Source organism: Hemicordylus capensis, chromosome 1, assembly GCF_027244095.1.
Source record: "Hemicordylus capensis ecotype Gifberg chromosome 1, rHemCap1.1.pri, whole genome shotgun sequence".
In the NCBI taxonomy this organism is placed as follows: Eukaryota; Metazoa; Chordata; class Lepidosauria; order Squamata; family Cordylidae; genus Hemicordylus; species Hemicordylus capensis.
Genome location: NC_069657.1, coordinates 180955419 through 180980485, shown reverse-complemented (window position 1 = coordinate 180980485; position 25067 = coordinate 180955419). Strand labels below are relative to the sequence as shown.

The 25067-nt window shown below is 43.0% G+C and overlaps 1 long non-coding RNA gene across 2 annotated transcripts in view; it reads right to left on the bottom strand.

Annotated features, from left to right (window-relative positions):
- Positions 1-25067, bottom strand: part of LOC128340320 (uncharacterized) — a 44152-nt gene that overhangs the window by 4958 nt on the left and 14127 nt on the right. Inside the window, exon 4 of one of the 2 annotated variants that reach the window (XR_008313597.1) lies at positions 7485-7962. The exons of the other annotated variant lie outside the window; for it this stretch is intronic. This is a non-coding gene — a long non-coding RNA (uncharacterized LOC128340320). Of the gene's footprint in view, positions 1-7484; positions 7963-25067 lie in introns of those variants that run through there. 2 annotated transcript variants of the gene reach the window in all.

The window sequence follows — 25067 nt, the reverse complement described above, 5'->3', positions numbered from 1 at the left end:
AAGGCGCATCCCCTCCCTCCCAGAGTTAACCAAACACTCTGTGAGGCTTTAGAAGAAAACAAAACAAGAAAAACGTCTTATTAAAGAGGCTACAAAAATAGGTTGTCTTAAGCTTCAGTTTTAGGTTGCATTTAAGAATGCTTACATGGTTACAGAGTCTTTTTTAATTAGATGGTTCCATCTGAGGTTTTTGGCTTGTTAGATAAACTTAAAAATACTTAGTTAGTTACAAGAATACTTCAAAAGCACCCCAAATGATGCTGGGGCAGCATCCAGTAAAATATTAGTTACTTAGTTGCAACGAACAGATATTTAGGAAAATGCAAAGCACACAAACAAAAGCAAAATAAATTCCTGATTCACAGTTTGACTAAATGAACTGTTCCCTAGTTTAAATTCCTGAAGCCAAAAGTCCTGGCTTCTGTTTCTTAACTCACTGAACTCCTGATGAGAATCAAGCTCCTGTAACTCTGTCTCTCAAGAATCTATAGTCAACCTCCAGCTGCAACAAAGCTCCATTGCCACATGTCCTCCGTTCAGAGGTGTAACTATAGGGGGGGCAGGGGGGCACGTGCCCCAGGCGCCATCTTTTCAGGTCACATGGGGGGTGCCGCCATGACCAAATTATTATTTTTTAAATTTTTAATACAAATTTCTCCTGCTCAGTGCAGCAGCGCTGCAGCAGTCAAGGGAGCGCGTCGGCGCCCCCTCCCCCATGAGCGGTCCCGCCCACGCGCCCCCCCCCCCCATTGCTTTGCTGGCGGCCAGTCAGTGGCCTGGCTTGGCGGCGGCGGGCGCCGCGGCAGGCGCCTTTCATGCTGCTCACTGCGCCTGACCACCCGCGCCCCCCCCATTGCTTTGCTTGCGACCAGTCAGTGGCCTGGCTTGGTGGCAGGCGCCTTTCATGCTGCTCACTGCGCCTGCCCCTGGCTGAGGCTCACTCGCTCCGTCGCTCGCTTAGTCTGGAACAGCCAGAAAGAGGCCCTCTAGTGACTTGCCAGCCAGAGGGTCTCTAGTCAGTGACGCATGCATGCGCGACTCGGCCGGTGTGCCGAGTTGCGCTGCGCATGCGTGTGGTGCATCCGTTCTCCTCTGTTTGCCTGAATGTGGTGGCGCGGTCGCCGTCGCGGAGGTTGCTGGGGCTGGGGCTGGGGCTGGTTGCTGGGGCTGGGGCTGCACTGCAGCAGGCGCAGGCAGGACGACAAGGACACATGGACACCCGCACGGAAGAAAGGATTCGGCAGCGGGCGGGTGGAAGCAGCAGACCAAGTGTCAGGGTGAGAAATTGAATGAGTTGCAAAAACTACAGAAGCCACATGTGGGGGAAAAAACATATTAAAGAATCAGGCTTTTATTTAGCTGCCCAACTATGGTTCTCAGGTGCCTAGCAGGTATTAATGTTTGCATTATACGCTCCTCTCTCCGCCCCAAAAGAAAGAAAAACAATCATAAAGATTCTTTGGCACTCAATCTTAAATGCATGCATGTATATGGAACTGAGAGTCAATTCCCACAGCCTGGGTAGTACAGCAGTGTGAGTTGACTCAAGCAGTGTAACATAGCTGCCTGTGCATTGTTACAAGGTGTTTCAAGAGAGTTTTACCATGAGTTCTGCTTGCTGGCATGCTCGTTTTTGCACTGTGAAAGCTTGCCTTGTGATCTCAGTTTACGCTGAAGTGCTCCTATAACAGCTCCATCTCAGAAAAACCTGCAGTGTTAGCTTTAACAAGTGCCTGTGGTATCCTGCTAAAGACACAAAGTTTGTCAAGAAAAATGGGGGAGGGGGTTATATGCCAGGACCTTTGGAGTTATTCTCTTGCTTGTGAGGAAAAACCAAATTATAATGTGGTATGTATCATCAATCATTGCATCATAATTCTGTTGTTTGAGATACAAGCCAACTCCACAGGGTTGTTGCTTGTGAGGAAAAAACTAAGTATAATGGCAATAGCAATAGCACTTACATTTATATACCGCTCTATAGCCGAAGCTCTCTAAGTGGTTTACAATGATTAGCATATTGCCCCCAACATTCTGGGTACTCATTTTACCGACCTCGGAAGGATGGAAGGCTGAGTCAACCTTGATGTAGTGTGTATCATCATTGCATCATAATTCTGTTGTTTGAGATACAGGCCAACTCCACAGGGTTGTTGCTTGTGAGGAAAAACCTAAGTATAATGTGGTGTGTATCATCATTGCATCATAATTCTGTTGTTTGAGATACAGGCCAACTCCACAGGGTTGTTGCTTGTGAGGAAAAACCTAAGTATAATGTGGTGTGTATCATCATTGCATCATAATTCTGTTTGAGATACAGGCCAACTCCACAGGGTTGTTGCTTGTGAGGAAAAACCTAAGTATAATGTGGTGTGTATCATCATTGCATCATAATTCTGTTGTTTGAAATACAAGCCAACTCCACAGGGTTGTTGCTTGTGAGGAAAACACACATGTGTGTCAGTCAGATGTATGCTGGGGGGGGCGGTGGCAGGGGAGGCGTGGCGGGGGCGCAATTTCAGTGCTTGCCCCGGGCGCCGTTTTCCCTAGTTACGCCTCTGCCTCCGTACTCCTCCAGCACAGACTACCTTTCTTCTTCCCAGAAATCCCAGCAACCGTTCTCTAGGTCCCACACACTTGGTGTATTGATTGGGTGATCCCTGGAGTTCACCAACCTGTCACTTACAATACAGCAGCCCCTTTCAGATCACAATCCGGGAGCTTTTTGCTGAGAGGTAGTGAGTTTGGAGTTCACCTCCTCTCGTAGTTGTGCAAAACTTGGGTCTGCCTCCTGCTCTCTCTGGACCTCCTAGGCTGTGCTGCTGATGGCTGCTTCTGGCATCCCTCTGCAGCACCTCCCTCCTGGTCACTTGCCTGCTGCAGGTGCTCTGGAAGGGGGGCATCTGCCTCTGTTCCTGGGTGTGGCTGGACGTTTCCTCCACTGGGTGCCAACCAGAGGGTACCAACCAACTCCATGGGTTGCTAACCCATGGGGTACTAGGTTTTGTTGTTTCTGAGGTGTTCTGAGTGTAGATTTTCTGGTAGCATATGAGATTTTCAATGACAAACCATGATCTACTCTCATTTGCTACCAAATAATCTACACTCAGAACACCTCAGAAACAACAAAACCCTGTATCCCATGGGTTGCTAACACCCTCTGTGCACTACACACCCTCTGTTGGCACCCTCTGTGCACTACACCAACACTCGCTCTGGGCCACCCCAGAACCCCCCAAGTGCAGTTATGGGGCTGCTGAAACCTCCATTTTCTCCTATGGAGAAAAACCTTACAAATGCATAAACTTCAAAAATCACTTAAAAATCATCCCTTTGCCCAATTCCTTTGAAATAATTCTGGTAGCTTCTTTGCCACCCTTGCCACTACCCACTACACTCTGCTCCAGGCCACCCCTTTCCTCCCGACATGAAGCTATGCATTTGCTGAAACCTTCATTCTTCTCTATGGAGAAAAACCTTACAAAAGCATAAACTTCAAAAATCACTTAAAAATCAGTCCTTTGCCCAATTCCTTTCAAATAATTCTGGTAGTTTCCTTGCCCCTCTTGGGAACTACCACCCACCACATTCCACTCTAGGCCACCCCTTTCCCCCTGACATGAAGCTATACATTTGCTGGAATCTTTATTATTGCCTATAAGGAATTCAAAAATACTTTTAAAATACACCAATAATCCGATTGCCTTGGGGTTTGGTGGGTGGTAGGCACCCCTGGGAGCCTACCACCCATCCCACATTTGTGTCCCTAGGTGCTCCACAATAGGAGATAATGGGCTGGTTTGGGTCCCATTATACCCTATGAGAAAAATAATTTAAAATATTTCAAAAAAAATCATTAAAAATTGTAGGAGTGTCCAATTGCTTCAGGGTTTGGGTGGTAGTTGGCACCAATGTGTGCTCCACAATAAGGAATAATGGTCTGATTTGAGTCCCATTATACCCTATGAGAAAAAATAAAAAAAATAATTCATAAAAATCATACGAGTGTCCAATTGCTTTGGGGGTTGGGTGGTAGGCACCCATGGATGCCAGCTACCACCCGGCCCACTTTTGGAGGTTTTAACTGGTTCAAACTAGTTCAAATCAAACCACACACACACACACACAGTTTGGTTAAAATTCAAACCTGCAGCTTGAACCTGATGGCTGGTTTGGTTTGAATTATAACCATCGAACTGAACCGGTTCGAATTTGCAAATCCCTACTTCCACCTTTGTGGGACAAAAGTGGGTCAGTCCCATTGAGGTGCCTCTGCTGACCCCTAGTTTTAAAGCCAGCCATTTTCTGTGTCAGCTCTCCAGCCTCCTCAATGGTCTTTGGCCCCTGAACAAAGACTTGCTTGTAGAGGTCATCCGACAGCTGAGAAATGAACTGCTCAAGCTGAAACAGCTCCGTGATTTTCTCAACTGGTTTCACCCCTGCCCATTCCAACTATGAGTGCAGTGCCCTCTTTAACTTGTGGGTATAGGTCTGATAAGACTCTGCAACTTTCTTCTTCAGACCCCTGAAGTTACACCTGGTATTTTCTGGGGTAAGCCCTTGCCTGGATTTAACCATTACCTTAAACCACCTCCAACCTCCCCACTGGCCTCCCAAATGATAGTCCGGGCTGGGTGTGGTCTGGTTCAGGCCTCTGCACATGCACAGAGTCCATTTACATCACCGCATGATGCATGTGCGGAGGCCCAAACTGGGCCACAGCCAGCCCAGACTATCATTTGGGAGGCCGGCAGGGCAGTTGGAGGAGCCCCCATCGCTGCCTCCTGAGTCTCCGCTGCTGTCGCTGCCAAACTGGGATAATGTCCGGCTCGAGCCAAACTGGGCTAACGTCTGGCTCGCACATCCCTAATGTGTCAGATTGAGAGAGAGAGAAGCCCTTTGCTGGACCAGGTTTAGCTGGGTTCCCACAAAGTATATTTGGCATAAACATTAATTTGCCCATGCTTACTACATTAAACTGAACCAACAGTTGGTCAAATTTCGATTTACAGTTTCCTGATTCTGCAGTGAAAGTATGGACAAAATAGGAGAGCCTTTCTCTCATACTCCGAAATGGACCCAATTATTTTGTCCTTGGCCCTGTGAACATATTTCTGTCTTTGAAATTACTCCTACGACTTATTTTGCCACTCCATCCCACTGGCTATGTTTGTGTGCTGAAAGTGGAGAGGGTGCTGCATCAATTTGCACTTATACCTCAAACTATCCTTCAGCCACAGGGCCAATTGGGAAAGTAGATGGAAGTCTTATAAAAGCTCTCTTCACCTCCTAGTGACCTTCTTCAGCATCCACTCAGCACCTGACTGTCCACCCAGTTGGCCATCATTGGGGATGATGGATATTACGTAGGATATTTTCCCATCTACCCAGGTTGAATTGTCGATGGATGGCTTTTCAGCTACTTTGCACTGTGCCACTGAAAGTTGTTCTTTCCCCCCAGTTTGACTATAGACTGAAGGCAGTGCTGTTAATAATAGTGCAGGTACAGAGAGAAAAACAAGGTAGGTGAGCAGCCAGGGACAGCAGCAGGTGAAAGACATTTTTCATAGATCTGTCTCTCAGGACTTTGGGACCTGAGCTTCTGGGAATGTTACCACTTTTAGGGAATTGCCTGTCCACAGGTAGCAGTTCCCTATGGGATCGTACGGGGTTTGGGGAAAGGTTACAAATGTTTTTGAAATAATACACTTGCCCATTTCTTTTGTTGGTTGTGTGGTAGGTAGCACCCATGATTCCGTACCACCCAACCCACCTTGGTGTCCATAGGACCTACCCATGGGGAACAATAGGGTGTTTTGAGTTCCCCATTGTTCCCTAGGGCCAAAGCAAGCATAGTGCACAAATTTTGTAACCCTGCCTTAAAAAACACTGCAGGACAGAAGCACACAGTCCCTCCTAAAACAGAACACAACATTTTGCCAAACACACAGTCCAAAAATGGCCAGAAAAGAACCACTGACTCAAAATCCATTGCCAGCCACAGTGCCTGCACTGCACTGTGACATCATTGGCACAAGTTGCATAACATAGTTCTAGCTCCTTACTTCAACATTGTAACAGCTGCCACAGCAGCACCCTTAGCAGCCAGCAAGCATAGCCATAAGCTCAACTAGAACAATGTCTTCAGCCACATTTTGACTGAATACACCTTGCAATGCAGAATCCAGATTGCAGAGCAGACCACCAGAGCAATGAGTGAAGCACAAGTTAGTCTCAAGGCCAGACATGGGAATCTTCACAGCAATGACCAAGAAATATTAAACACACACACAGAGCTGAGCTGCCACTGTCCATTTCTCGCCACAACACCATCTCACAGACAGACCAAAAGACAACTTGAGGAAGGCAAGCAAACACCCAAGTTCTGCCTTTGTCAATTTCAGATCCAGCAAAACCAGATAGATAATAATATAGCAGCAGTAGCACAGTATATTATACTCAGTGCCGAGAAAATAAAACAACAAAATCTTTCCTTCCTTGATTCCTTCCGTCCTCCTCTCCTGAGGTATCCTTTTTAAGGGCACACTAAGGGCTCTCTCTGCCTCCTCTCCCCAGGCCCTTTGAAAACATTTTGAAATCCCCTCCTTTTTTGTTCCCCATCCCTCCTCCCTCCACCCAGCTAATGGGGGCCCAATTACCATGACAACACTTGATTTGTATGATAACAAGCCAACCAAGGAGATCTCAAGTCAATCAGAAGCCAATGCCAGAAAACCAATCAGCAAGGGGGTGGGGAACACACCAGAGTGGCACTCGAATTTGAGTTTGAATCAGGGTCGATTAAATTCAAACTTGATTCAGGCCCTTTATTCTAAGGGTGGCTCAATTCAAGTTCAAATCACTCGAATCGGCCCAATTCAAGCTTGAATTGATTCAATTCAAATCAATGTACACATCTCTAGGCAGTCTTCTTCCTTTTTGGCTACTGCTTCTAAGCAATGTTGCCATTTTGTAAATGTGTGGCTCAAAAACCACTTTAGATTCCACCCCTGAGTTTTCCAACATATGCTCTCCCAGTATGTGGCCCAGTAAACTGGGAAGGCAGAATATAGCAGTACACAGCATTGCATCGCATGCGCATAACATGAGCTTTCCAGGAACTCTGGGGTGAAAGAACACATGTCAGGAGCTAGCAACATTTTTTAGTACTACTTTAGTCTCTGGAGTTTTGGGAATTGCCCTTCCTTTTTACAGCACACTAGCTCAAAGTCTGACAGTTTACCAGATGGAGTGCTTTGTCAAAGAGAAGCAGATCTCTCTAATATCACTTGGTTTCCTCCCCAGGGTAGCATAAATATCCTTTTATTTAATGATTGTGCAGATTATCATTCTGCACTGTACAGAGTCCTGGCAAGATTTCCTTATATGTGCCAGAGAAACAATGCAGGCTTTTCTGTATTAATCATTATGAGCACCCTTAACTCAAGAGAGAAATGAAGACATAAAGGTCTTTTTCACAGCAATTGTTCAAAATAATTTAAGTCCAGAAACAATCCAGAAATGACACTATAGGGGGAAGAGTCATAAAACTTTGTGTTTAGAATAGGTACATGAATACTGAAAGCCATGGCCACAGTATATTCTGCACATATCCAGATGTTTACAATGTATTTGGATTTGGAGGGTAATTTTAGTGCAGAATTTGACATCCTTGAGAACATAGCCACAGTAAAGACTTAAAGTTGTTTCTACACTTTAACTTTCATGGTTAAAGAATCCCCTAAAAAAAATCCCAGGAATGATTAAAGCAGCTTAAGTGCAAGGCATATGGTTGTGTGGACAGTGTCTCTGGGAAACATAGATAGATCTGACATATTTCTCTGTGGTGAAAGGGTGCAATGCCCTCTACATTTTATGGTAGCCTTAATGGCTACCATAAGGCATCCCCATCTTCTTTCTCTCTCCATCCGCCTCCTTTCAAACACTCCATCACTCCAGTCCCTGACAAAAGCAAAAAAATTCAGAATTATTTGCAAACCTGGATCTGACATATGTGAAGCATCTTAGGCTAGGACCAATACAGCAGAGTTACCTGAGGTTGAAAAAGCAATTTCAGAATGCAGGTTTGAAGGTGCATGGTGGATACAAACAGATTATGTGCTTTCCTCATAACCGTAAATTCTTATGGTGTGCTAGTTAACAGGCATAAAATAACAGAGACGGTATAGACTACTGCTTTATATCGTTTTCTAAATTACCATCTGCTTGGCAGTACATGTTGAAAGCTTAACCTGCAGCTTATCCATCACCAGCTGGAACTCTCATTGAAAATCAAATGCAGTATGTAAATAAATAGCAAACCTGCACCAAATCTACAATTTATCTCAGCCTTCTGCTAATAGAATTTTTCCGATAGTGCTTGTACTTCCATTATGACTCTCCATTTTTCACTGGAAGGATGTAATGCTTGAGCATATTATGAAAGAGCTCTCCAAGTTTCATATGATACATGCTATCAGCCCAGCGCCAGCACAATGAAATCCAATGCTGCGTATCTCTCATTAATTCCATATTGCTTAAGTCTTGTACTTGCAAAATAGTTTTGATTTGGAGTCAAGCAATAATGAAAGCAAAAAGTAAAAAAAAAAAAAAGATGAAGGAAAGATGTGTTTGAAATGTTTAAGAGAAACTTGAACTATTGCTTTGATAAGTAATCTCTCCTTTCAGCATCTCATGCTGTGAGGATTAAAAATTGTCGATGATGCTAAATTCAGATAACTAGAAAGCAAGAATTCCTAGTACCCATCTGCAGATGTTTTTTTAAAAAACCCTCCCTGCTTCCTCCCTCCCTCCTTCTTCGTATCTCCTTCTTTCTCCCTGAAGAGTCTTCTGTATACGTACTGGAGTTTCATGTACATATTGGAGCCACTGGGCAATGCTTGCGAGAGTGCAAATCCGAGGCATTTTATTTATTTATTTAACATATTTTTATACTGCCCAAAACTCACGTCTCTGGGTGGTTTACAAGTTAAAAAGAAAAAGTAAAACATCAGTTAAAAACAAAAACAAGAAATTTAAAACACAACAATTTAAAATCTTTAAAACAATATTCTAAAAACAACATTAAAAGAATCAAGATTTTCATTGAATGCATTTTCATGTACACTTTATACAGAGTTCTTTTTTTGCCAACTTAATTTTTAGCATGGAACAGAAGATCAGAGAAAGATTATACAAGATTATGCAAATATTCTGGAATACTGGTAACTTTCTGTATTCAGTATATTTGTTCAAGATGCAAAAAGAGAGAGATGTATGTTAAAAGAAAAAGAAAAAGATGGAGTAGGCTATCAAATAATCAAGATAGCTTTGCAGTGCAGTTCCTCTAGGAATACTTTGAGGATTTCACTACATAAAAATTGATTCAGCTAAGAGTTGGGTTTGGGTATTATTATTATTATTATTATTGCTTGTTTACACAGTCACACAGGTGTTATTGACTGCTTTGTTTTATCCAGACATTGAGTCCTTCCCAAGGACCTGGGATGGCTGAATTTTATTGTCAGTTGCATTTGTTGGTTACATTTTTTGACCTCTTTCATCCAGCCTGCTTTTTTATTATAATCTATTGGATTGTCCCATAATTTCCCCCAGAATGGCACTGTTTCTTTTTTATTTGGTGTTTATACGTTTCTTGCAGTTTCTCCTTCTATGCTTTAGTAGAAACGTCTCTGATTCGACTGGAATTGGAGATTCTGCCTGTGTTGTGTAATTCTGGCTTAATACATGCTAATCTTCTTTGATACTGCTGTTATTTGCTGCTTTATTATTTCCAGGACTTTTCTAATTTTCCTTGAATCTAGGTGGTATTTTTGGATCAGATACTGTTTGGTGTTTTCATTCTTCAGTTTCTTGTCTTTCATATCTTTCAGTTTACTAGCATCTGATCTAAGCCTGGAGATTTTATTTTCTAATCTAATCTTACATTTAGGTGATGTACTGCTTTCTTTTTTTACAGGTCCATTGATCTTATAGCCAAGCTCTTGTGTTGTTATTGTTGCTGCACTGTACATTAGTTGGTTTGTTTCCTGCAAATTATTGGTTGTTATCTCTGCAAGTGCAGCATTGACATCTTTTAATACCTGAGTGAGTTGTTTTTTGGCAACTGTTTGTAGAGCTGGAAGTCGAACCCTGGTGGTTGTTTGGTTCATGTGCTCAGTTATTTTTTGCTTTAGTTCTTGCTGCTTTTCTGTTAAATGGCATTTGGGTTTTTGAGGTGAAGGCAAAGGGGAGGTTGCCTGGTTTTGATTTTGAAACAGTTCAGTAACAGTGGCATCCTCGATTTCCAACACCTCCTCCACCTGCGCCTGAGCAACTTCTTCAATTGGTGGTAATTCTATCTTGAGCCTGTGTTGCTCTTTGCAGTTCTTCCAGCTAAACTCCGGTGAATACTTTATTTCTTATTATGTATCTTCTCTGGTCTGCTAGCCTTTGTTCTGTTATTTCTGTATCTGGATGCTTCTCTTTCCAAATTTGGTACATTCTTTTTAAATAACCTCTTCTAGTTGGACTAGACTTGTAATAGCAGATCATTATTTCCTTGTTGGCATTTTTCATATATTTTTTTCGGTTAAGCGACGTTTCTTCCAGTAACTTTTCTGTCTTCAGCCCTGGTTGCTCAGCTGAAGATCCTGAGTCCTGTTGCCCACTTGCAACCAGATGTCCAGGGACTATAGCACCTGGCGCGGTCCTTGTTGACCTGGGCGACGACCAATCCTGTATAGATTTATTAAAGTTACATCTCACCATATTGTTGATGGGAGAGGCACTCTTTGACTGGCTCCTCTGGTGAGACCTGTCCAGTATGGTTGGACCTCTGGCATAGCTCTCACCTTCCTCAGAGCACACAAGCCCCACAACCACGCCAAGGTAGTGCCTCACTGGGTTGTTGTTGTTGTTGTTATTATTATTATTATTTCTAGCATGCTGTTATGCTCACTTTGTGCCCATACCCAAGGAGACACGGACACATGGTACTTTGGTGAAATTGGCCACTTTTATTGAGCTTTAATTCTTGCTGTGCCTGCAAGGCACTCAGCTGGGATTGGCGCTCCACCCACCACAGTGCGGTTCCTAGGAGGTTGGCCAGGACTGTGGCCACCCTGGCCTACATGCCCATGGCACTAGCACCTTGACTCCAGGAGGCTCCACCGCTATAAAGTGGGGGCGCCCTTCTTCACCGACCTAAGGTTAGGTCTCTGGCATCAATGCCAGCCCTCCGTCGCTGTCCAGCCATATGGAAGGATGTCATTTGCTGAGAGGTAGGAGTTGAGCCGCATCCCCAGTCTGTCAAGCCTCAAGGCATCTGCCCCTCCTCCTTGAAGCCAAATGCTTACCTAAGGTGCTGCACAGATTTTCAGCTGTTTACTGCTGCACTGTACCTGCCATGGCAGGCATTAGACTAGCTTAATGCCCCACACACCCCACAAGCCCCACAGAACCACCATCAATCCCAGGCACAAGTGAGGCTGTTCTTGTGCACAGCCTTACCCAGGCTAGGTAAGCCCATGAGAATTGGCTAGGCTGCATGTGAGAACAGCTAGGATTGGATCCAATCCCGGCAGGGCAGTGCTTGTATAACCCAGCTTTATAACCCAGCTGTTAGTTGGGGTTAAGCCCGGCTCAGGGATCAAGACAGAGATAGGTGCCTAGAGTGCGCATCTCCTAGGGGAATCCCCCAATTGCACCATACTTGATGCACAGTGCATTGTGGGATACCTGGAGGTTGAGAAGCATTGTTCTTCTGTCCCTCTGAAGCTCAATCATCTGGGAGCACAGTCTGCGCTCCCAGCACACCTTTACTAATCATTTGCACAGCCTTCCCCCTGCCCACCTGCCCACCAAGTAGGTTATGTGAATACCTCCTGTGTCTACTAAAGTCCTATTTATCCAAAGCAGCTGGGCAATTAGGGGAGCACGTTTGCTTCTCCTGTTCTGGAAAAATGTAGGAACACCAATTGTCACTAACAAAGGAGATCTGTTACAAAATATTACAATTCCTAAAGGAACTGATCCAAGCACATTCTTCTGCAGCAGCCAAGGCTTTGCATGCAGAGGCTTGTTAGGAAAGCATCAATAATGTCAATCAACTGTCCAGCAGGGAGGCAGAACATGAAGAACTGATTCCAGACGAGCCCCCTCCTTCTCACCCTTCCCTGATCAGCAGTACAGCTAATTTCGTAATTGGGCTCCCATTGCAGAACACTGGCTTCTATTTCGGGGTGGGAAGATCCATTATTATGCATAGTTTTTCATTTATTAAGGGATATACATGCACAAGGCTGTGGCCCCAGTAAGACTGAAGTGGCTGATTATCCTGATAAATAAAATTGAAAATAACAACAACAACAACAACAAGCAGCTTTACTGGGAACAGCCTATATTCTGCGACGATACCTATAACAGCAACAACACTGACAATAAAATTCTGGCATCCAAGGTCCTTGGGAAGGACTTGATGTCTGGATAAAACAAACCAGTCAATAGCAGCTGTCTGACTGTGTAAAATGATAATAAATAATAATATTCTTCGATTCATTGCCTCACACATGGATACTAAAATGTTTAGAAACAACTGGTGTCAGCAAAAACATTCAGATATTTATTTTTTTTAAAGCAATGAGCATGTGGAGTACACAGTTAACAATCAATGGCGAGACACTTGGACAGGTTAGCATTAGAAGAGGCATTTTCCAAGGGGACTCGCTCTCCCCTCTGTTGTTTGTAATCGCCATGACCCCACTTTCACAAATACTAAACAAAACAGGCCTCGGATACCAAACAGCTAAAACATCAAGTAAAATCAACCATCTGCTGTACATGGACGATCTGAAGTTGTATGGAAAGTCCCAGTCAGAAATCGAATCACTGCTAAACACTGTCCGTATATTCAGTAGCGATATAGCAATGGAGTTTGGACTAGACAAGTGTGCTGCATTAATAATAAACAGAGGGAAAATAAGAAAAACAGAAGGAATAGAACTGCCCAATGGAAGCAAAATCAAGAACCTGGAAGAGAAAGAACCTTACAAATACTTGGGCATTCTCCAGGCTGATAACATCGCACACACTGAAGTTAAAAGAAAAATTGGAAGTGAATACATCAGGAGAGTTAGAAAAATCCTCAAGGCCAAACTCAATGGCAGGAACACCATACAAGCCATAAACACCTTGGCTATACCTGTTATCAGATACACTGCAGGAATAATAGACTGGACCCAGGCAGAGTTAGAGACGCTAGATTGTAAGACCAGGAAAATCATGACCATCAATCATGCTCTGCACCCCCGCAGTGATGTCGATAGGCTATACCTCCCTCGCAGCACAGGTGGAAGAGGAATGCTGCAAGTCCATCAAACAGTAGAAGAGGAGAAAAGGGGTCTTGAAGAATATATAAAGGACAGTGAAAAAGATGGACTTCAAATGGTCAATAATGCGAAACTATTCAACACCAATGAAAGAAAGCAGGCCTACAAGAAATAGCAAGTCAAGAACCAAGCAGAAAAATGGAAAAATAAGCCACTACATGGTCAATATTTGCACAATATAAGTGGAAAATCAGACATCAGCAAGACCTGGCAATGGCTTAATAATGGCAACTTGAAGAAAGAAACAGAGGGTTTAATACTGGCTGCACAAGAACAGGCACTAAGAACAAACGCAATAAGAGCAAAAGTCGAAAAATCCACAACAAGCAGCAAGTGCCGCCTTTGTAAGGAAGCAGATGAAACCGTGGACCACCTAATCAGCTGTTGTCAAAAGATCGCACAGACTGACTACAAACAAAGGCAGGACAAAGTAGCAGGGATGATACACTGGAACATCTGCAAAAAATACAAGCTACAGTAGCCAAACATAGGTGGGACCATAAAATTGAAAAAGTTGAAGAAAATGAAGATGCAAAAATATTATAGGTCTTCCGACTACAAACAGACAAACATCTGCCAAACAATACACCAGATATAACTGTAGTCGAGAAGAAAGAAAAACAAGTCAAAATAATCGACATAGCAATACCAGGGGATAGCAGAATAGAAGAAACAGAAATAGAAAAAATCATCAAATACAAAGATCTACAAATTGAAATTGAAAGGCTGTGGAGGAAAAAGACCAGAATAATCCGAGTGGTAATTGGCGCCCTGGGTGCAGTTCCAAAAGACTTGAAGAGCACCTCAACACCATAGGGGTCACAGAAATCACCATCAGCCAATTAAAAAAAGCAGCCTATATTCTGCGATGATATCTATAACAATTGACAATAAAATTCAGCCATCCCAGGTCCTTGGGAAGGACTCGATGTCTGGATAAAACAAACCAGTCAATAACACCTCTCCGAATGTCTAAACAAGAAATAATAATAATAATAACAACTGCTGATTGACAAAATGATTTTAGAAAATTGCAAGAGAAGAAAAGCAAATCTAAGTGTTGCATGGATTGACTACAAAAAAGCCTTCGATTCATTGCCTCACACGTGGATACTAAAATGTTTTTAAACAACTGGTGTCAGCAAAAACATTCAGATATTTATTTATTTTTAAAGCAATGAGCATGTGGAGTACACAGTTAACAATCAATGGTGACACACTTGGACAGGTTAGCATTAGAAGAGGCATTTTCCAAGGGGACTCACTATCCCCTCTGTAATCGCCATGACCCCACTTTCACAAATAATAAACAAAACAGGCCTCGGATACCAAACATCTAAAACATCACGTAATATCAACCATCTGCTGTACATGGACGATCTGAAGTTGTATGGAAAGTCCCATTCAGAAATCGAATCACTGCTAAACACTGTCCGTATATCCAGTAGCGATATAGCAATGGAGTTTGGACTAGACAAGTGTGCTGCATTAATAATGAACAGAGGGAAAATAAGAAAAACAGAAGGAATAGAATTACCCCATGGAAGCAACTTCAAGAACCTGGAAGAGAAAGAACATTACAAATACTTGGGCATTCTCCAGGCTGATAACATCGCACAAGAATATATAAGGGACAGTGAAGAAGATGCACTTAAAATGGTCAAGAACGAGAAACTATTCAACACCAATAAAGCAAAGCAGGCCTAGAAGAAAGAACAAGTCAAGAACCGAACAGAAAAATGGAGAAATTAGCCCCTGCATGGTCAATATTTGAACAATATAAGTGGAAAATCAGACATCACCAAGACCTGGCAATGGCTTAAGAATGGTTGCTTGAAGAAAGAAACAGAGAGTTTAATACTGGCTGCGCAAGAACAGGCACTAAGAACAAATGCAATAAGAGCAAAAGTCGAAAAATCCACAACAAACAGCAAGTGCCGCCTTTGTAAAGAAGCAGATGAAACAATGGACCACCTAATCAGCTGTTGTCAAAAGATCGCACAGACTGACTACAAACAGGCAGGCAAGGTAGCAGGGCAAGGTAGCAGGGATGATACACTGGAACATCTGCAAAAAATACAAGCTACAGTAGCCAAACATTGGTGGGACCATAAAACTGAAAAAGTTGAGGAAAATGAAGATGTAAAAATATTATGGGACTTCCAACTACAAGCAGACAAACATCTGCCAAACAATACACCAGATATAACTGTAGTTGAGAAGAAAGAAAAACAAGTGAAAATAATCGACATAGCAATACCAGGGGATAGCAGAATAGAAGAAACAGAAATAGAAAAAAATCATCAAATACAAAGATCTACAAATTGAAATTGAAAGGCTGTGGAGGAAAAAGACCAGAATAATCCGAGTGGTAATTGGCGCCCTGGGTGCAGTTCCAAAAGACTTGAAGAGCACCTCAACACCATAGGGGTCACAGAAATCACCATCAGCCAATTACAAAAAGCAGCCTATATTCTGCGATGATATCTATAACAATTGACAATAAAATTCAGCCATCCCAGGTCCTTGGGAAGGACTCGATGTCTGGATAAAACAAACCAGTCAATAACACCTCTCCGAATGTCTAAACAAGAAATAATAATAATAATAACAACTGCTGATTGACAAAATGATTTTAGAAAATTGCAAGAGAAGAAAAGCAAATCTAAGTGTTGCATGGATTGACTACAAAAAAGCCTTCGATTCATTGCCTCACACGTGGATACTAAAATGTTTTTAAACAACTGGTGTCAGCAAAAACATTCAGATATTTATTTATTTTTAAAGCAATTAGCATGTGGAGTACACAGTTAACAATCAATGGTGACACACTTGGACAGGTTAGCATTAGAAGAGGCATTTTCCAAGGGGACTCACTATCCCCTCTGTAATCGCCATGACCCCACTTTCACAAATAATAAACAAAACAGGCCTCGGATACCAAACATCTAAAACATCACGTAATATCAACCATCTGCTGTACATGGACGATCTGAAGTTGTATGGAAAGTCCCATTCAGAAATCGAATCACTGCTAAACACTGTCCGTATATCCAGTAGCGATATAGCAATGGAGTTTGGACTAGACAAGTGTGCTGCATTAATAATGAACAGAGGGAAAATAAGAAAAACAGAAGGAATAGAATTACCCCATGGAAGCAACTTCAAGAACCTGGAAGAGAAAGAACATTACAAATACTTGGGCATTCTCCAGGCTGATAACATCGCACAAGAATATATAAGGGACAGTGAAGAAGATGCACTTAAAATGGTCAAGAACGAGAAACTATTCAACACCAATAAAGCAAAGCAGGCCTAGAAGAAAGAACAAGTCAAGAACCGAACAGAAAAATGGAGAAATAAGCCCCTGCATGGTCAATATTTGCACAATATAAGTGGAAAATCAGACATCACCAAGACCTGGCAATGGCTTAAGAATGGTTGCTTGAAGAAAGAAACAGAGAGTTTAATACTGGCTGCGCAAGAACAGGCACTAAGAACAAATGCAATAAGAGCAAAAGTCGAAAAATCCACAACAAACAGCAAGTGCCGCCTTTGTAAAGAAGCAGATGAATCAATGGACCACCTAATCAGCTGTTGTCAAAAGATCGCACAGACTGACTACAAACAGGCAGGCAAGGTAGCAGGGCAAGGTAGCAGGGATGATACACTGGAACATCTGCAAAAAATACAAGCTACAGTAGCCAAACATTGGTGGGACCATAAAACTGAAAAAGTTGAGGAAAATGAAGATGTAAAAATATTATGGGACTTCCAACTACAAGCAGACAAACATCTGCCAAACAATACACCAGATATAACTGTAGTTGAGAAGAAAGAAAAACAAGTGAAAATAATCGACATAGCAATACCAGGGGATAGCAGAATAGAAGAAACAGAAATAGAAAAAAATCATCAAATACAAAGATCTACAAATTGAAATTGAAAGGCTGTGGAGGAAAAAGACCAGAATAATCCGAGTGGTAATTGGCGCCCTGGGTGCAGTTCCAAAAGACCTTGAAGAGCACCTCAACACCATAGGGGCCACAGAAATCACCATCGGCCAATTACAAAATCAGCTTTACTGGGAACAGCCTATATTATGCGACGATATATATAACAACAGCAACAACATTGACAATAAAATTCAGCCATCCCAAGTCCTTGAGAAGGACTCGATGTCTGGATAAAACAAACCAGTCAATAACACCTGTCTGACTGTGTAAATAAATAAATAATAATAATAACAACAATTTTCAATAAAATTCTGGCATCCCAGGTCCTTGGGAAGGACTCGATGTCTGGATAAAACAAACCAGTCAATAACACCTGTCTGACTGTGTAAATAAATAAATAATAATAATAACAACAATTTTCAATAAAATTCTGGCATCCCAGGTCCTTGGGAAGGACTCGATGTCTGGATAAAACAAACCAGTCAATAACACCTGTCTGACTGTGTAAACAAGAAATAATAAATAAATAAATACTCCAGGTTTCCAGAAAGGCTACAGGTTTCAGGGTCCCCCAGCAAACTGCCCTAACTGGCCCCCACATATCTGGGTAGATCCAAAGAGAGTAACTTCATCGCCACCTCATAAAGGCTATGGGCACAAGGGTGGTTTGGGAGATCAGCAGTGGACCTTTCTGAGGGCCCTGGGCCTTCAGCAACTGGCTAGCATCGCTGACTCTTGATGCTAGTACTGTATACAGAACAGCAAACATTTATTTATCTACATTTTGATAACTGCTCCGCAGTTAACAGCTCCAAACAATACCACAATATAATTCAGCATAAAACAAACACAAAGCAAGTGAACACTACACCAGAAAGTAGTAAAACCAATGAAACCAGCAGGAAGACAAAAAGATCAACAGTTAATTAACATGCTGAAAGGCCTGGGCAAATAAAAAGCTGTTTGCCAGATGCCAAAAGGCAAGAGATTTGGCACCAGGTAAGCCTCTCTAGGAAGGGCATTCTGGATATCAGATTGGTCATCCTAGTGGATCTCCACTCACCACCCAACTAAACTCTGAAGATGGCAGAAAGACCTGCAAGTATGAATGTAGGGATGTGCACAAAACCAGAAAACCCAGTTCAGTTTGAGTCAAACTGGACTCAAACCAAACAGGGTCTGTTCTGGTTTTGTGCACATCCATACCGGGCCTGGTTCAGCTCAAATTTGAGCCTAGTTTGGGGGTGGGAGTAGGGTTTGAGGCCGTACTAGTAAAGGGGAATCTGGTAAGGATTCCTCTTTACCAGTACAGGGAAAGGTGAGGCCATTTGGGACTGGGGGAAGGTGGGACCAGAATAAGTGAGCTGGTGGCAAATTGAAGGTAGATGTTTACTTCCCTCCCACCCCAACTCTTTTTCTTTAGGCCCCCTGGTCCCCTCCGTTACTGGTAAGGAGTTATTTTCGAGCTGGTTCAAGCCGAACAGGGCTTGGTTCAGCTCGACCCAAACCCCCTCAAACTGAACAACTCAAAGTTGAGCCAGCTCGATGTCGACCAGCTCAGACACCCCTAGGTGAATGTAGCAGCCAGACATGCTTATGAGGAAGAAGGTAGTCCTTCATGGAGGCAAGTCCTAAGCCACTTAAGGCTTCGTAGGTAATGGCCAGCACTCTGAACTGTGCCCCCAAACAGACTGCTGCTGGCTAAGTTGTGTTAAAGCTAGGTAGATGTAATCCCTATAGATAGTCCCAGTTAAGTTTCAGGAAACTAACTAAACTCTCCCCATGATCAATATTTAATAAATAAGCTTACTGTATTACTAATGTGCACTATGTAACTCCTTGATTATCAGAAGACAATAGCTATCTTCAGATATTAAAATGGGGGGGATGTTGTAAAATGGGGGGGATGTTGTAAAATGGGGGGGGATGTTGATATCTTCAGTTATTAAAATGGGGAGGGGTATTAAGAAGGCAAAAGCTGTGTATAGGGGGGAAATTGAGAACCACATGAGCAGTCATGACACCAGACAAGTGTGGCAGGGGGTTCAGCAACTTATTGGCTACAGATCTAGTGGTCCACCAACTGTAGAGAGCAGTGCCTCCCTGGTGGGGGAGCTGATTACCTTTTTTGCCTGGTTTGAGGTGACACCAGCAGTGGTTCCAGCAGTGCTGCCAGAGTCACCGCCCTCACTCCCCGAGGGAAACGTTGTTAGGGTGGAAGAGGGGGAAGTGAGACGGATACTGAAGGAAATAAATACGAGGAAGGCTACGGGCCCTGATGGAGTGGTTGGGAGGGCGTTGAGAGACTGCTCGGAACAACTGGCTGGAATCTTTATGAAGATTTTTAATCGATCTCTGGCCCAAGCTACTGTTCCACCCTGCCTGAAATCCTCTACTATTATACCTCTACCAAAAAAATCAAATATAGATAGTTTGAATGACTTCCGTCCGGTGGCGCTTACACCCATTATAATGAAATGTTTTGAGAAATTGGTGCGAAATCGTATTATGGCTTGTCTGCCAGTTGGACTTGACTCCGGTCAATTTGCATATAAGAAGAAGAGATCCACGGAGGATGCTGTGGCTATGGCCCTACACACTGTCCTGACCCACCTCGAGAGACAGGGGAGCTATGCAAGACTGCTTTTTGTAGACTTTAGTTCTGCATTTAATACTATTCTTCCACATAGATTGGTGCCCAAATTATTAGATCTGGGGCTTCCACCGTGCTTATGCAGGTGGATATTAGACTTTTTATTATCTCATTCTCAACGGGTTAGGATGGGTTCTCATGTCTCAGCGGACCTCAGTATAAATACGGGGACGCTGCAGGGGTGCGTGTTGAGCCCACCTTTGTACACGCTTTACACATATGACTGTGTTCCCAACCACCCCAGCAATAAGATCATTAAGTTTGCAGACGACACAACTGTGATTGGTCTGATTACTGCTGGAGAAGGGGAGTCGGCCTACAGGAAGGAAGTGGAGTGGCTGATAGAGTGGTGTGGGGAGAATAACTTATTCCTCAATTTAAAAAAAACAAAGAAGATCATTGTGGATTTTAGGAAATGTAAATTGGATATTCAGCCACTCATTATTGAAGGGATTTGTGTGGAACGGGTTTCGGTGTTCAGATTTCTGGGAATGGAGTTGAGAGATGATCTGACATGGGGAGCAAACACCAAAGATCTGGGGAAGAGAGCACAGCAGAGACTATACTTCTTGAGAATTCTCAGGAGGAATAATCTTTCAAATAATCTACTGTTGATGTTCTACCGCTGTACCATAGAGAGTGTGTTAACCTATGAAATCTGTGTGTGGTTTGGGAGTTGCACAGTTAGGGAAAGAGCATTGCTGTCCAAGGTTGTTAAGACTGCGGAGAGAATAATTGGGTGTACTCTTCCCACTTTAGATCAAATTTATGCCACCAGGAGTTTTAACAAAGCAGCAGAGATAGTGCAGGATCCCACGCACCCTGGAAATGATCTCTTTCAGCTTCTGCCTTCGAGAAGGAGGTATGGGGTCATAAAGGCCAGGACCAGCCGCTTGAGAAATAGCTTTTATCCAAAAGTGGTTTTAGCTTCGAATGCAGCAAAATACAGTTTCTGATGGGGTTTTTGTTTTTCAGTTCTCAGAGTTCTTTAGTGTTTCTTTTAGAGTTTTTAGAGTAATGGGTATATGGCGGCGGGGGGGGGTATATTGGGATATATTCAGCTATTCTTTGTTAGGTCCTGTAGAGGTTGTTGTAGATTCTTTCAATCTCGTTGTTCTGTACAGAACAATGACAATAAAGATTTATCGTATCGTATCGTACTCTTGTGCAGTGTCCCCAGTGTCCCCCCCTGCCTTGGGGCTGACATGCCCCAATGCCTCACCCCCATTCCTTCCACACTCTCAGTGGTTATCTGAAGAAGAAAACACTGTAAGCATGAAGAAATTCCTTTTATGATTGGAAGACTGGGACACCCTTCCAATCAAAGAAAGAATCTCTTCATGTTTCTGTATTTGTCTCTGTAGACCAACACTTAAGCATGATGGAAGACACAGGGGTGAGGCTTCTGAATGTATCAGCACCTCAGGGAGGGGCTTCATGGTGCACTTTCAAGACATTGTACAATAACACCCCCCGCCCCCCACTTTCCAAACATGTGAAGAGGGCTACTGAGTGCTTATGACTTAATATGTGGGTTTTTAACAGTTAAATATACAAGTCCAAACATACTTTGAAAACTCAATAGGTGAATCTATATGCCTAGTGCATGAGTAGTTTTCAAAATTACAGCCAGCTTATAATTGAAGCAAGCTTTATGCCTGGAGTTTTGTAGTGGCAAAGGCTAGATCAGCCTTGCATCTTTTCATGAAAATTTCCCAGAAACCAGTTTTTGACAGCTGACTCAAACATCCCACAAAATCTTGCAATGCAGATCCTTTTTCTTTTCTTTTTTTACTGTACTACATCAGAATGCAGATGTGGAGGCTTGCATATTTGCATGTCACACCCCCCCATGGGAAAAAGATCCTCACTGTGCATACAAAAGAAGACAGTCTTATTATTTCCCCCCCGCAGCATGCTAGTTTTCTTTGTGCAGGGAGTTTTTGTGTCATGGAGGGAGCATCCAATTCAATTATTATTTTATTCATTAGGAACAGAAGTATTAACAATGAAAAACCAAAATCAGAAATTCACAAATCAGTGATGAAACAAAATCATAGCAAATAAAAGAACCTATATTCAGCAATGCTCAAATCACAGCTGCACTCCTCATATAAACGTAACTCCAGAGTATTAAAAACCATAATGTCAAACAGCAGATGCACTAAAGGTCTGGTGGAATAGAAAGGTCTTAACCTGGCAGCCAAACACTTGAAATAAATTCAAGTATATGATCCTCCACCTGTAGTTTCCATGGTACAGTCCAAGAATAACTATACAGTGGTCCCTCGACTTACGAACTACTCGACATAAGTATTTTTCGAGTTACAAACAGCAGTTTTAGATCCGGTTTTAGATGCGGTTTTTTCGACTTACAAATTTTTAGATGGGGTTTCCTCGACTTACGAATTTTACATGCGGTTTCCTTGACTTGCCTGCCTGTTTACTGCCTGTTTATTCTTGAAAAGAAATGTTCCTGTGCAGTTTGCAAGCCTTACTGGGGGTCTGGGTCTTTTTTCTAGGCTCCGGAACGCATTAATCCGTTCCCAATGCATTCCTATGGGAAACCGCTTTTCGACTTACGAACTTTTCGACTTACAAATGTGCATTCGGAACGGATTAATTTCGTAAGTAGAGGGACCACTGTACCTATGATTCTGTGGCATAGATCTACTGCAGGCCTGCTCAACTTCGGCCCTCCTGCAGATGTTGACCTACAACTCCCATAATTCCCAGCTATTGGCTGCTATGGCTAGGGATTATGGGAGTTGTAGTCCAAAACCGCCCTGAGCCATTTTGGAAGGGCGGTATATAAATCAAATAAATAAATAATAAATAATAATAAATAATAAAAACAGCTGGGGGGCCAAAGTTGAGCAGGCCTGACCTACTGTGAGTCAAGAGGTAAAGCTCTACATCATCCAAATAATGTAAATAGGTCACAGAATGCATTCAAATCCAAAATAGCATGGGACCAGGGTGCTTTCCAGATTGCACGCTATCACAGTGTCGCAACAGTGTGCTTCCGTATTGCCTGTGTTTTGACATTGCAGCCCCTGCGTTGTAAGGAAGGTACCGTTCATATTTCCAGCATCTTGTTTCAGATTTTATTGCTGTGCCACAGCCCTATAATGTTACATCTGCACTGCAAAAAAATAGCTGTATTTGCCTGTTGTAGGAGGCTTGCCACCTTACAATGGATCTCTAATGTAGTTTGAATTTGGCACCACAAAACGTTGCAGTTTATAACACTTATTGCAGTGTAAGGCTCACAATCTGAAAAGCGCCCAGGTTATATGAAGGATCTCCTCTCTGATGATCCTGTCTGCATAATAAGGTAATTGGGATAAACTGTCTAGTGCATCCTGCCCCCTTCTGAAATGTGATTGATGTAATATGTGAGAAGGCTTTCTTGGTAGTGGTGGATAAAGAAAAATGAGAAGCACCAAATCCAGATGCAGATGAAGAGACAAAAGTCCCACCGTGCTGTAAACCTATTTATTTAAGCCCAACGTGTATCGACTGACGCCTTCTTCAGGGGCAAAATATTGTCCAATGCAATCCTGTCACAAAAACACTTCTTCCAAAACAGGTAACAATATCTTAGACCAGCCAAAGCTAATGGGACACATTTGCTGATATCTTCCTGCTGTGAGTGGCGTTACCAGTAGCGGCGTGGCACCCAGCACCCACTGGGGTAGAGGATTGGCTCTGCCACTCAGCTGGCGGAGGCCATTTGCGTGGCCAGCAACTAGCCTCCACACCTGTGCAGAGGCCAGCAGAGTGAAGGAGTCTATCTCCCTCCACAGTGGGTACTGGGCAGCATGCTGCTGCTGGTAAGAGCTTTTTGGTATGGCAGTACTAGAGGTAAGTGCCTACTAATTTAGACTTAAAGGTGCATCCTGCCACCCCCTCGGTGGCACCCGCACCAGCCACCACTGCTTGTGGGTCTGATTGACATTTTCGTTTTTGCATTTATGTTTGCCACTGAGTGGCTCAGTTCTTGTGCTAGAAAGGCAAGATATTAATGTCCCTTCATAATAGGTGCAATATAGTGTTTGAAATGGTAAGTTAAAGGCTGGTTGACTGTTATAAAATATCTATCTATCTATCTATCTATCTGTCTGTCTGTCTGTCTGTCTAATCATCTGCAATGCATCAGACAATTATAGCCAAAGACGAGGAGATGAAATGCAGTGCCACTATCCCAAATGTTAATAGGAAATGGGCCATACTGCCTTATGCTTCAGCAGCAGTTTGCCCCTTGTCAAAAATCCCTCATGCAGTAAGAACCAATTTACTAAACTTGCCTGTCTTAATTATTTTTAATTGTAGTCATATGTGTATGTTTCTGTTTTGTGGAATATTTGATGAGATCATTTTTCATCCTAGGAGGCTGCTTTTGACAGTAATACAAAGTGATTGCAGTGGTTGGGTTTATGGATTCTTATTGTGGCAAAAAAAAAAAAAAAGGACAAGGCAAGAATTGAAAATTATGCCTACATTTTGCTTGGTCTATGGACCATAGAATGCAAAGGCATATGAAGAGAACACTCCACTCCACACTCCACTGTGTCATTCCTCTGTGCGGGGTGCATACCGAGGTTGGAGTGGGACAAAAAGCGAAGATGGGCCCCTTCCCCCCCTCCCGTTTTTCAGAGAGGGGCAAGTGGGAGAGCAGAGAACAAACCTGCCACATAGCTGTCAGCTCCCTCAAGGGGCCAGGGACATTTGTCTCCCCTCCCCCGCACTTGTTCAATTATAGCTATGCTCCTGCTCTGTAAAGATCTGAGACTGGGGAATAAGCAAGGAATGTAGGTCTGATTGCACATTCTGTTATATATGTGAATAGCAGGTGTGAGCTTTGCTCCCACATCTGCTTAACGTCTAATGATGTAACGTACAAACCACTGGCACACAGATTTCACTTATGGTGAGATCTGTGTCCAGTCATGAATTCATGGAGTGCATAGAACTATGCAATCCTTGTGAGGTTCCACATACCTAAAACTGCAGTTGTATTAGGGAGTAAACTCCACTGGGCATAGTGGAACTTCTGAATAAAAACAC